General features: G+C 43.8%; 1 protein-coding gene across 1 annotated transcript in view; it reads left to right on the top strand.

Moving 5' to 3' along the window:
• Positions 1–6136: 6136 nt before the first annotated feature.
• Positions 6137–12060, top strand: part of LOC105560408 — a 21105-nt gene continuing 15181 nt past the window's right edge. The window contains exon 1 of the mRNA XM_012009520.1: positions 6137–6929. The gene's annotated coding sequence lies outside the window, so the exon portion shown is untranslated. The remainder of the gene's footprint in view (positions 6930–12060) is intronic.

The following is a 12060-nucleotide window of genomic DNA, read 5'->3' as shown; positions in this document are numbered from 1 at the left end:
GAAACTACGTGATTCTGCTATCTCGGAGGCAAGAAACCCAAGTCCAGCGAAATGTCGTCTCGGTAGGTTTCCGCTTCATATTTAGAGATATTACTAAGACTTTTCATCTCGTCTGCGCGCCGTCTGATTAAAAGAGCGAGGAATGAATTTCTAGCTCTGAGAATTCCATCGTACGGATGTTCGTACGGCCTCTCACGAGAAATTCCAGCGATGCTCGTGTCGATTGATCGCCCGGGCTCGCGTAAGTAAACTAATCTTTTACTGTTATGCCAGACAAGACGTATCCGGAGATTTTTACCGCATTTGTGCCTCGACTGCGCCTATATTTACCGTGGTTCACGTTCCAAAGAGACGTCTCCCCTCTCTCTCTCTTTCATGGAAAGTAGAGACCCCGTGGAAGAGCGCATAGGGTCCTCGTTACGATCGGCCTGTACGACCGACGTTGAATCGTTCGAGGCGTTCGTGTTAATGGCAACGTGTCTCTCCGGTATACCGTTAAAGCCTCCGCGATGCTCACTGAACCTAATTAATGACGCGTTCGCGTTGCGCCGCTTCGCGCCGGATACACCACTACGTCTGTAAGTGACCGGCCATCGAGGATGGCGCTCTCGAATACGCGCACGTGCTACCGCTCAACATCCGTCTTACTAGCTGTCACGCTATTACCCACCGCACTTCAACTACTTGGTGAATAGATGGGCGGTAGACAGCCGGCACGTGCGAACGCACCATCACCGCTCATATGTATACACACGCGCGTGTGTAATTATCTCTCCCCTTCTTACGAGATCTCGTTGTCGCGCCCATCCCCGATCATCTTTTTCTCGCCAGAATCGCTCATCCGCGACGTCTACGAGCGACATAAATCTCATTCTTCGATCGAGCCGCGAGTAACATCGAGTACTCGTTGTAATCGCGTCGATTCCGAACTCGGTATGTGATTAAGTATTTGTGTACTTGTATTTAATCACGGGCGCGGGGCGAGGCACCAGGTACGACGTCGCGCGCACTCGTCGGTTCCGCTCGAGTAATGATTTATGTTCCCCGCGCGCTTACATCGTAAAGGTACCAGCATCTCTCCCTCTGCCAACTGGCGACACGTGTATCGGCTCCATCCAAAATGTGTCCAAGTCTGTGTCGAGTACTAATTTATTTAGCACCATTGCGGCTGGGACACGGTAGCCGTTCGCCAACGGGGATTCCAGCACGCATAATCGCGTACGTACGTGCGCCAGAATCGCTCCTCTCGTTTCGAGACAGCTGCGTGCTGCGTCTCGAGGAACGTGGTGTCACGGGTCCGGGTCGAGGCGTCGTTCTCTCCGAGTTACCTCCTTTCAGGGCGTAGCCTTGCCTTTTGTCCTTTCTTTCGCGCGGCACAGGACAGTACGAATGTTATTCGCATGGTGACGATACGACCACCACGACAATCGCCGAGTCACTCGGTTAATGCTTAGTTAAGTAATGGGCAGCGCGCCAAGTCACGAGCTCAACAAATAATAACCTACCACTCGAAGCGATGGCCATGGCGTCAAATCCTTCTCTTCTTCCTTCTTCTCTCGCGTAACGGACTACCTTGGCCCCGAGAAGACTAATTCTAACTCTACCCCGGAAATGGAGGATGCATTTTACCCGCTCGCGAGCCCAACTCGCGACATGTGTCGGCTGAGTACGGAAAGCGATCTTGTGTACAGCGAGGACCTTTCATCTCCTTCATCCCCGCGTACAGTGATGGACCAAATAATTTTAAGGGCTACGTTTCTAAATCTTTTTCTTCAAGGAATATTTTACTCGATGGCCATTTCGAAACCATTTTCAGCGTTTCCGATCTATTCCTCGAGTACCTAAACTCTTTCAAAAAAAAAAAAACAAGTGTCGTAACCATTCTGTCCATTACTGTACATGCCACGATAAGCGCAAGAGTAGCATCCACTATGAATTAAAAAACACACAACTACGCAGAAGCGATAGTCCTAACGCGAGTACTATTGACATCTATTTTTCTCGACTGTATCTACTCATAGGACGTCACAACACTGTTATTTTCAGTAATATGTTTCTACAGGAATTATAGAAAAATAATGAGATAAATTTTGTACGAATGTTCCAAATAAATTTTTTTTATGCCATACACATTCCTTTGCTGTCTATTAATAATTATAAAACGGCTTCTGTTTTTACGCACAATAAAATCGCTCGTAAACTTTAACAGATATTAACTGCAATTACTGCAAAAATATGTTAAACATATAAATGTTATAACACTACACTAATTATATGTGATTACATGTTAAAGACCACTCATTTATGTGGAAACAGAAAAGTAAAGAATTGCAAGTTGTAATGCCAAGTCACTGTCGTATTATATGTAACTGTACTGTAAAAACTCGTTCTCAGATTCAGCTCACTCTATTCGACGTACAAATTAGTGCTAATTGCGTAGCTTATATGTATGTATAACTTATCTTAATTTTGATTGTAAGATTATAACGAGAACAACCATTAAATAGCTCAATTTAAGACATAAATCTTTCAAGTTGACACTACCTAATCGGCACACACAAAATCGAGGCTGTTACAGAAACAGATTTTTTGCATCATTATAAAATTATTCTTATAAATTTTTATAAAATGAGAAAAAAATTGCTCCTTGATATAAACCTCATAATTGTCTTAATTCTTACGGTAGTAGTCGTTTTCTATTCAATATAAAATTCATGACGCCGCATTTCATATTGAAATCTTGCGAGTAATTTCGGTCTCTCTCTCTCTCTCTCTCTGGATCTGTCTATTTTTCTTTCTATCGCTTTCTATCTGTCTTCACTTCTCTCCGCGGAACCTCGTTGATCTGCACCAATAATCTCAATATCCGTATGCGCGATATGATGCGTATCACCATTCTGTCGGTTCGCCTAGAAACTTGCTGAAAAGCCGAGTGTCTGAAGTGAATGCAACTCGCGTGCAAACGCGTTAATGTCCGGAATGGTTTGAATGGATCATGAGTAGTAACGGCATTGATACTCGCACAAAGGATGTATTTGTATCATATTTTACCGATCTTTTGCAGGCTATTATTGTGCGAGCGGGTCAACACTTTCTCGAGATATTAATTTTTCAGGCATCTTAAAAATCTGTTGATTCACAGCGTCGCGAAATTGATAAAATATCAAACTATTTACCATTTCTACAATGTGTAGGAAAAGGTGTCGCTTCTTGAGCTTCCAGGTGAAGATCTCTTACAATAATTTTGAAAAGAATTTTCTTCGAAACTGATGTAAGAAGTACACTGGCGCGGATCACTCCTCGGTGGTCGGCGAGAAACTGCATTTTCCCCTATATGGCATCCGCTATCGGACGACAGGAAACACTTCCAATCCTTGATAACACTATGTGTTGTTAATTAATTTTTTTAACTGACCTATCTCAAACGCACAGGCCGTTATCTATCGCCGCATTTCACAGTGTTTCATCGAAAAAGAAAATTTGTTAAATGAATATTTAAATACGTGCACAAATTTCGGTATTAATGTGCCCAAAGTGTGAAATGGACATTTTTCAATATAAACGTTTACATAGCGTTCGCTGGATTTGTTCTAGCCGACACTCGTACTATTGTTAATCGCGCGATTTCTCTGGATCTTGATGAACTCCGGCGCGCAAGGCGGCTCACGTCAGCCGGTGGTATCTACGGCATATGCACCACTTTCGAACTTTTGACCTGAAAACGAAGAGTACGGTCGCATGGGGAGCACGTAGCCGTAAGTTAGCACGAGGTTTGCGGTAGAGAGATGCTACTGAATCTCGCTCAAAGTTCAGAGGTACTCGCACGACCCCCAGGGCAAAGGTACCAAGTAAAGTATCTGTATGCATCTGAAATTCAACCAAGGTCTCAACAAGTCTCGTCACCGACTTCTTCATTGTCGAACACATGCTTCACCGTACACTCAAATTCACTATACATATATTACTTCTGCCAATTGGTAAAGGCATTTAAAAAGCTACATTCAAGAAGCTCTTATGCGATAAGTTAAATCAATAAGTTGTCAATCAGACTACTTGATCTTGAACAATAAAATGTTATATAAATGTTAAACAAGTCTTGATTATTGTGTTACATGATCGAATTTAAATTAAAAACTTTCCTATTCCATAGGACCGACATCGATCGTTGTTATTAAACTATACACTGGACGATTAAGATGCAGCACGTTTGCGCAGCATTAATTGGCTACATCGCCTCTGATAGAGTAGGTTGCTTTTTAATTAAAGTCAAAGTCATTGATATGCACCTGACAGCGTTAAGAACATTCACCGATACAAGAGGACAAGACAATAGCTGGTGACCCTGTTTCGTGACGTGCGAGCGAAAATGCGCATCACGTGCGCCCGGACAGTGTCTGTGGCTACTAGCGCGTCTGAGGGATCAACGGTTTAGATCAATGGTCCGTAGATACCATTAAGGTCGCCGGGAGAAAGCCAAAGATGAAAGAGCGCCGATGCTCTTTTTTGCGTCGAGCCATTCCTTTCGTTGCTATTTAAACGATGGCTAGTCAAGATAATATAAAATAGCATTCATGATTATCACGGCATGAATGCGAAAAAAAAACACAGAATCTTGTATTAAATAATTATACGCTCGCGCGTGTACTATCGTGTTCCGTCTTGTAAGTATAGAGGAAAGTCCCGTATTATGAGAGATAAGCTTCTAATATGAGACAGCAGGTTTTCAACATCCAAATTCAATGACAAATCTTCTCTCGCGCAATGATTACGCGATCTAACAATGAATTTTCCGCTAAACAGGGACAATAAATTCGTGGTGGAATCAACAGATAACGTCTATTAATTTAATAGAAAGATCGCTATCTCATAACAGAGGATATTGATGAGATCTGCGTAAAACATTATGTCACGGCAAACGAGTTGCGCTTGACGCTCGATATGCAACTTGTAATCGCGCGATCACACGTTAGACGAGAAACATCCGGAGCATCTCGCCACGGAGCATTCTACTCTCGGAAATGACGGTAGCAAATACTAGGTAGGCAAAGAGAGAAGTACTGCCTTTTAGGGCAGTTAAGTGCACACAACGCTTCAACTTGTATTTCGTTTCCTCGTCACTTCTCAAGCCGTCTGTGGCCTCACATCAGATCAAATCGAATGAACCGTCGCGCGTTCTGTCCTGCCTCTCGCGCGACGCCAGACGAACGCGCTTATGTGGACGATCTCGCGACCCCGATCTTTCTAAGAACGCGCGAACTGGCAAGGGACTGCACCACGAGTTTTTAACGCAATCGTGAAAACGAAAAACGTTCCTTTTCTCTTTAGTTGCGAAGACACTTACCGCGAACAGCAACCGAGCTGACCGAGACCGAGTTGGCTAATAATGTTGTAACGCGTCATTATGTCTGATGCATACTCGAAGAAAAAGGAAATTTCATTGCATTTCATATTGTTGTCGAGGAAACGTTATTCTTGACCAACAGACAACTATTGATAGAACGTTGATTGGCGAAAAGCCGATTCTAATGAATCTTTGATGGTTGAATGGTTTGTATCGAACAGTTATCGGAATGCCTGTGTGTAGAGCAACGTGAGCTTGAAAGTTGAAATATTGATACAATGTGTGAGAGGAAGTGAGGTTTTCTCTGAAATCTAGGACTCACAAAAATTCGCAAGGATCATAAGATGGGAGGATTTCTCCGTCTGACGTGCACTCACGTGATCTAACATCACACATTCGCGAAGGCACGCCGTTGAGCGAGGAAGATTCTCCGGAACGGAGCTGCGATTGATCGATTTTGAAGGGATCCGAAGAATGTCGACGACGAAAGGACAGTGGCGTCGATGGCAGTGGCGTAGTTTTGGGTAAATGTGTCGAAGCTCGCGAGAGACATCTCTTCTCCTCGGTCTGCTCGGCTGTCCAGCTCTGGCTCCTGCACCATTGGCATCGCCAGCGCTATCGTCGCCACCGTTGTCCAGTTGTTCCTCTTTCTCTCGACGTCGCTTTTTCGCTCTCTCGCGACGCGCTGCCACCGCTGCCACCGCCGCCGTCGTTGCTTCTGCCGTTGCTACATCCGCCGCTTGCAGACGTACTATCCCTGTCCCCTCCGCGAGACCATCCTCTTATTCCCACTCCTTCTGCGGAGCACCTGTCGTGCCAGGGAGTTGGGCGCGTTAGGGGCGTTCGACGGAGGTAAGTAGACGGTGGGTTATCAGTCGGCGGAACATCTTCGTCGCGAACGGGAACTCGGCAACTCGGCAACTCGCGAGCTCCCTGCTGTGCTAACGCGTGTAGGGAAGAAACAAGAATCGGGTGTGGAAACATTTATTATCTATGCTCTATCGAAACTGCGAATCACCGTTCCGTTTCGCACGAAAAAGCTAAGTAGCTGAAAGAGGAAGACCGCTGGTGCCTTCTAGCCTTTCCTCTTTAAGGAAATCACGAGCGTCCCGTTACATATTACATAGAGTCACATTCGGCTGAGATTTCCCGGCCGAGACAAGAATCTCGAGATATTTCCGTCTTACTTCCGCGATAACGATGACCGCGACCGCGCCAAGGTAAACGTCAGCAAGGAGGTCACGGCGCCGGTGAATTGTGTTAAGTGCGCCAAGCGACTTATTCAACGAGGTCCGCGAGGGATCTCACCATTAGTAGTGTACACGACGGTGAACGACATACATTCGGCGAGATATAGCGTCTTAACGGTCGATATCGACGCGGCGAGAAAGAGAGAGAGAGGGAGAGAGAAAGAGATTTTAAAAGGCACTTTTTAATACTATTAGCCCGTATAAGTGGCGGATAAAGTTTCCGGATCAAGGCGAAAGCGAAACAATAAGAGAATAAGAAAACTGCCGGGATGCTGCACGAGGAGCTATTGAGCTCCAGCTAACACGTGGCGATTACGCGCACACTCCGCAGTTGCAAGGTGAGTCTTACTACTTGCGGACTGTTATTACTACTGCTTTCCTTTATCAGACTTTTCTTTAATATATTTCATACAAATTGGCTTTACGTGCTTGTCTCGCTGTCTTATCTGAAATTTAACTTGAACAATTATCAATTAAAAAGGTGGTATGAAAAACATTAGAATGCCTTTCAGCTACCTCAAGATTAATCGGGATTAGCAAGTAGCTTTAACATTTCATGTAAAAGAGTAGGCGTCGAAGAAACGAATTACTCGCGATCCGCACTTGCGTGATCTGCTTACCGATGTAAACGCGTGCGAATAGAATGACCGCGCCGAAACAACCGGGCGGATAAGGTTCTTGTATGAAGAAATTGGGAGGGGAGAGAATGTGGTCGGTCGACAGGGGCAAGGAAGCCTCGCTAAATTTTCGTGCCGCTGGTCCGGACGCAATGTGCCTGAGATCCCCACGTGCTTTTAAACCGCCTCTCTCTCTTGCATCCTTCATCTCCCTCTAATTTATCCCTCTTTTACTTCATCTCCTTATGTTCGTTCATCTTTACCTCGCTCTTTCGTTGACCGCTTTTCTCTCCATCGCTTCTTTCTCTCGCACGTATAGATAAAGACTTCGTTCGAGCGGATCATCGACTTCACTCTCCTCTCTACGCTCCTTTCTTTTTCGCTTTCTTTATCTTTCTCTCTCCCCCCTCTCTCTCTCTCTCTCTCTCTCTCTCTCTCTCTCTCTCTCTCTCTTCCTCGCTGTCTCTACTTTCATGGGTCTTTATCCCTCTCCCGCCTCTTTGGAGTCGAACTGATCAGCCAACCGCTCTTTGCGGAGCCTCGAGACGGCCAAGAGTTAGCGCACGCATTCCGGTTAGCGGTCCGCCAAACGCATTGCCGTTACCGCTTCTTCAGCTACCGCCGTTGTTGTCCTCGTGTCTGTCGCCGTCGTCTCGCCATAAATGTCGGTCAACCCTTACTTTCTCGATGTAGGAGAGAATAGATTCGGTTGGCCGATAGATCCATGCCCCTTTCATGCTGAGAAATTAACAATTGAATAAGATTTAATTAAATCAATTCTCCTGCTCCAATTCGGCGAAAAACATGTTGATTCTTGCGAAAAGTAGGACGTCGATTCCGGCCATTTCCTTCTGTATGAAGTGACATATTTAAAGCAATTTTTCAATTAGATCACCAACAAATTAAATGTCACCTTTTGTCACAAAATCGATGAATTCGCGCGGCTCGTTTCGCGACGTACATACACGCATGTAATATGCTATTACGTGAATTCGCGCTGCGACCGAATACCACCGAGATATAAAATGCGCGAGTATATGTGAACCGGATCCGAATAAGCCGGCATGCATACGCGTGTATCACGGATGCGATTTGTGTGTACGTATACATCGGCCGAGACAGAATTTCCGTGAATCACTGATCGCGTGTATACGCGCAGCCATTCGAAATTGTGTCAGGCATTTCTACATGCTATTCGCCATTCGCGTTTAAGAATAACGTCATTCCGCAACAAATTAGTAGCTGATTTAATGCGTTTCGAGACATGTAAAATATTTCATGCGTCACATAATTTGACCTTGTTGCAAGCTTGCAAGTTAGATAGAAGAATTTTGTGAAACAACAGTATCGATGTTATGCAAGCTCTTCATTTCTGGACTGGACTGCACTCGTGTGCATACCAGCCTCGCTAAATTCACGGTTCGCACGGCGGGCATTCTTTTCGAAATTTGCATCGAAATAAGTCGCCGAACGTCCGTTTGCCCTCTCCGCCCATCGTTGGCGAGCAAAAGGAGTACGCTAACGGTTTTCGAACAGGTGTCATCTCTTTTTTCCGCGCTTCATGAAATATTCACCAGGCATACGATTACGTTAGTACGGGCCGCACTAATCCATCCGTCGACGACGTCGGGGCATTCAACTTGGCCGCATATACGTCTTGGAATCGCGCCCGACATAACTTTGCATTCGTTTGTCAATGTAATTCCTTGGCGAATTAACATTACCGTGTCGCGACTTTGCCTATTTGTGCGCCGAGACGCCGTACCGTGGGAATAACGATCCTTAATTTTTCTCCGACAGTACCGAGAACTATCGCTCATTTACGGATGCTTCATTCAAAAAGACCCGCTTCGTAACAATTATGATTCTCTTGTGACTAGAGAATCAATAATCTTCTGTAAGGATAACGTAATAAAGGATGGTATTCAATCATTTTCCCGTATTAAGGGCAGATTTTACTTAGTAAACGTAATGTAATAATTTAACGCGCTAGTAACAAATATTTTCAAAGAATTTTTATTCGTCAGCCTTTAACCGTCAGCCTTCTTCTTCAAGTGCCATTATGTACTGTCGGAACAAGGTCCTACCTTTTGAACTTAAATAAAACTGTTAAAAAGGCCAAATAAATGTGGAAATGGAATTCAATTCTTTCTTGTGCCATCTATCGATCTTGCCACGTAATATACGATTATACTTGTATATCGCGTTCGTATGACCGTAAGATATCGCAGACATCTATTTACGGCATGCACGATTTCATTCTATCCGTATGTTTACACAGACAACGGCGACTATCACTTTATAGCATATATCAGTCATCGATTCCCTGTTCGTATCCTGCTTTCTAAAACGCATATCCAAACTGTTATCGTATTTCAAGGTACAACAGAGCGTGAATAATTTCTAATATTTTGTACATACGTATATTGCGAGTCGGTCGCAATACTACACCGCGACATCGTAACAGCGAACAGTTAAATCATGAATGAATCGCAAAACCGCTTCGTCATGTACTCGACATTATTTTTACATTCATTAATTATCTACATTCATTGATTAGTTGTCTCTTCCAGTACTTGACAGAAAATTGTAAACATTGACAAAATTGACGAGAAGACTTATCTATCCCTCGCAGTCGCGTTATATCGCGAGATAAATGTAATCGGTAAAAGTCACCACCCATCAGCAACATACCAAAGAGAGAAAGAGAGAGAGAGGAAGAAAGTCAACAAGTGGTCATCGATGAAACAATAATAACGAGGTCGAAGATTAAGAACTTCATAACGGGTGCCCATGTAACCCAGTCAGCAAAATGTTAACAGATTAGCATCAGATTGGCAGCAGATTCATCAGAAACCCACACCAATAGCCGTGTCCGCATTTGGCTTTTGTTTTGACAACGGATTGTCGGTAGGAAGATTGCATACAGGAACTGTTGCCATGACGTCAGCAGAAATACAACAAAATCTACTCACATAACTGGACCAGTTCGGTTTCTCCCGACAATCAGTTGACAGCGTACGTTTTACAGACTCTGTTGTCAAAACAAACGTCAAATGGTTTTCCGATAAATCTGCTGCCAATCTACTAACATTTTGCTGACTGGAATACTAGCGAACATTTACGATGCTCTGTACAGATGTATACACCAAATGACTGTAGTTATATCGCTAGAGCAATACTTGACACTTTCACGTGTAGTCGCTGAGCATCCAATCATTCGAATCGCACGCATCGTTTTACAAATGCCACATTGTGCACTAGAATTGTATAAAGAGAGAGAGAGAGAGATTACAAGAAATAAAAAAATGCTCGTAATAAATTTCGTATTTACGACATAGGAAGCCCGCGGAAGTACGTTTATCAGCGAGGTGTTGATAACTATACAGGTACAGCTGCCAATAAGCACAGTTCTTACCCTGCATTTATCCATAATCACATCGCGTGTGCACACGCGTAACGTGCTGTGCACGCGTGTACGCGTTCTCTACACGCGCTATTTCTCATCGAGAAGACATTCCGCACGCGATAATTGTCCCCGGTGGTTTCCGTCGCAATGACGATCATTGGGCCGCATTAACCGTTAATGTTAACATAACCGATCTCGATCGTGGTGAATGGATCGTAAAGTCAATTACGCGCGCGGTTACGACTCGTGGACCGAATCCCAGCTCCGCGCGCCGCATCGGCACGCTCGTTTCACTCCCGCATCCTTTTCGATTTGCCGAGTAATAAATTCCGGGGCACGTACATACACAACGCACACAGCAGCGGGGAAGAAAGGGCTGCGATTAAATGGAATAATCTCAAAGTTATGCCGCGCTCGAGCGAAACGGTAAATTTCAACGTACCTAGTGTCATTGGCCGATCAATGCACGGTTAATTATCGCGTTTATATTTCGTAATAACTTTAATTGCGCGCGCGATATCATCGATATCCGTATTGTATCGTACGCGTGTACGTCTGTAACACGGAGTAAAGATGAGCTATAACGGTACGGAGCATAATCGAATCACATAAGAAATGAATTAATGATGCAATCTACTCTTTCATCAAATCGATACCGTACTATTCCTTTCTATTCTGTTTTAACGAGACGCGATGTATATTAATATATATATATATATACGCAGGCTACATTATCCACGAGATTAACATACATACAAGATTGTGCAACATCAGCGTGACGATCCAAATCAATTGTACCCCCATTGTGTTCTACGACACAATCAAACGGAAAAAAGGAAAGTGACTATTTTATACATGACAATTGGTACTTTGGAAGGTCTGCCGAAACTTTCTGGACATTCTATAAATCTCTGGAACGTTTCTACGTGCTACCATATAAATACTAGCATAAGAATAGAGAGTTGATTAACGTTCTTTTTAATAATATTTAGTCGTTTCTATTTATATAACACAATTGTTGGAGAAAAAAATGTTTTCACGATAATATCATGTACAAGTGTCATGTAAATAGTGTATTAAGTTGAAAATTTGGCAGTCACATTTACGGTATATTAATACTAGTCATTACCTCCGGCACTAAGCGGTACGTTTGTTGGTACGCAGTGCACGATCGTGTTCCGGAGAATTTATAAAGCTTATCGCCGTACGGTTGTCGAGTATTAAACGGCCAGAAGAAGAGGAGCCGAACCTGGTAACGCTATCTTGACCCGGTTCGCAGCGATGAATGTTTCGCCAAGTTCTTTTCGAACATGAATCTGCAATTAACACACACTCTTACACATTTCGCTTCGATCATCATTCCATATCACGTTTAACAAATATGAAGATCGCAATCGATCCAAAATTATAGTCTTAAAAAAAGTACTCGATTTATGGCATTAA

Source organism: Vollenhovia emeryi, unplaced genomic scaffold (genome assembly GCF_000949405.1).
Source record: "Vollenhovia emeryi isolate VEMERY1.0 unplaced genomic scaffold, V.emery_V1.0 DF939231.1, whole genome shotgun sequence".
NCBI classification, from domain to species: Eukaryota; Metazoa; Arthropoda; class Insecta; order Hymenoptera; family Formicidae; genus Vollenhovia; species Vollenhovia emeryi.
This window is presented reverse-complemented; position numbering and strand designations above follow the sequence as displayed.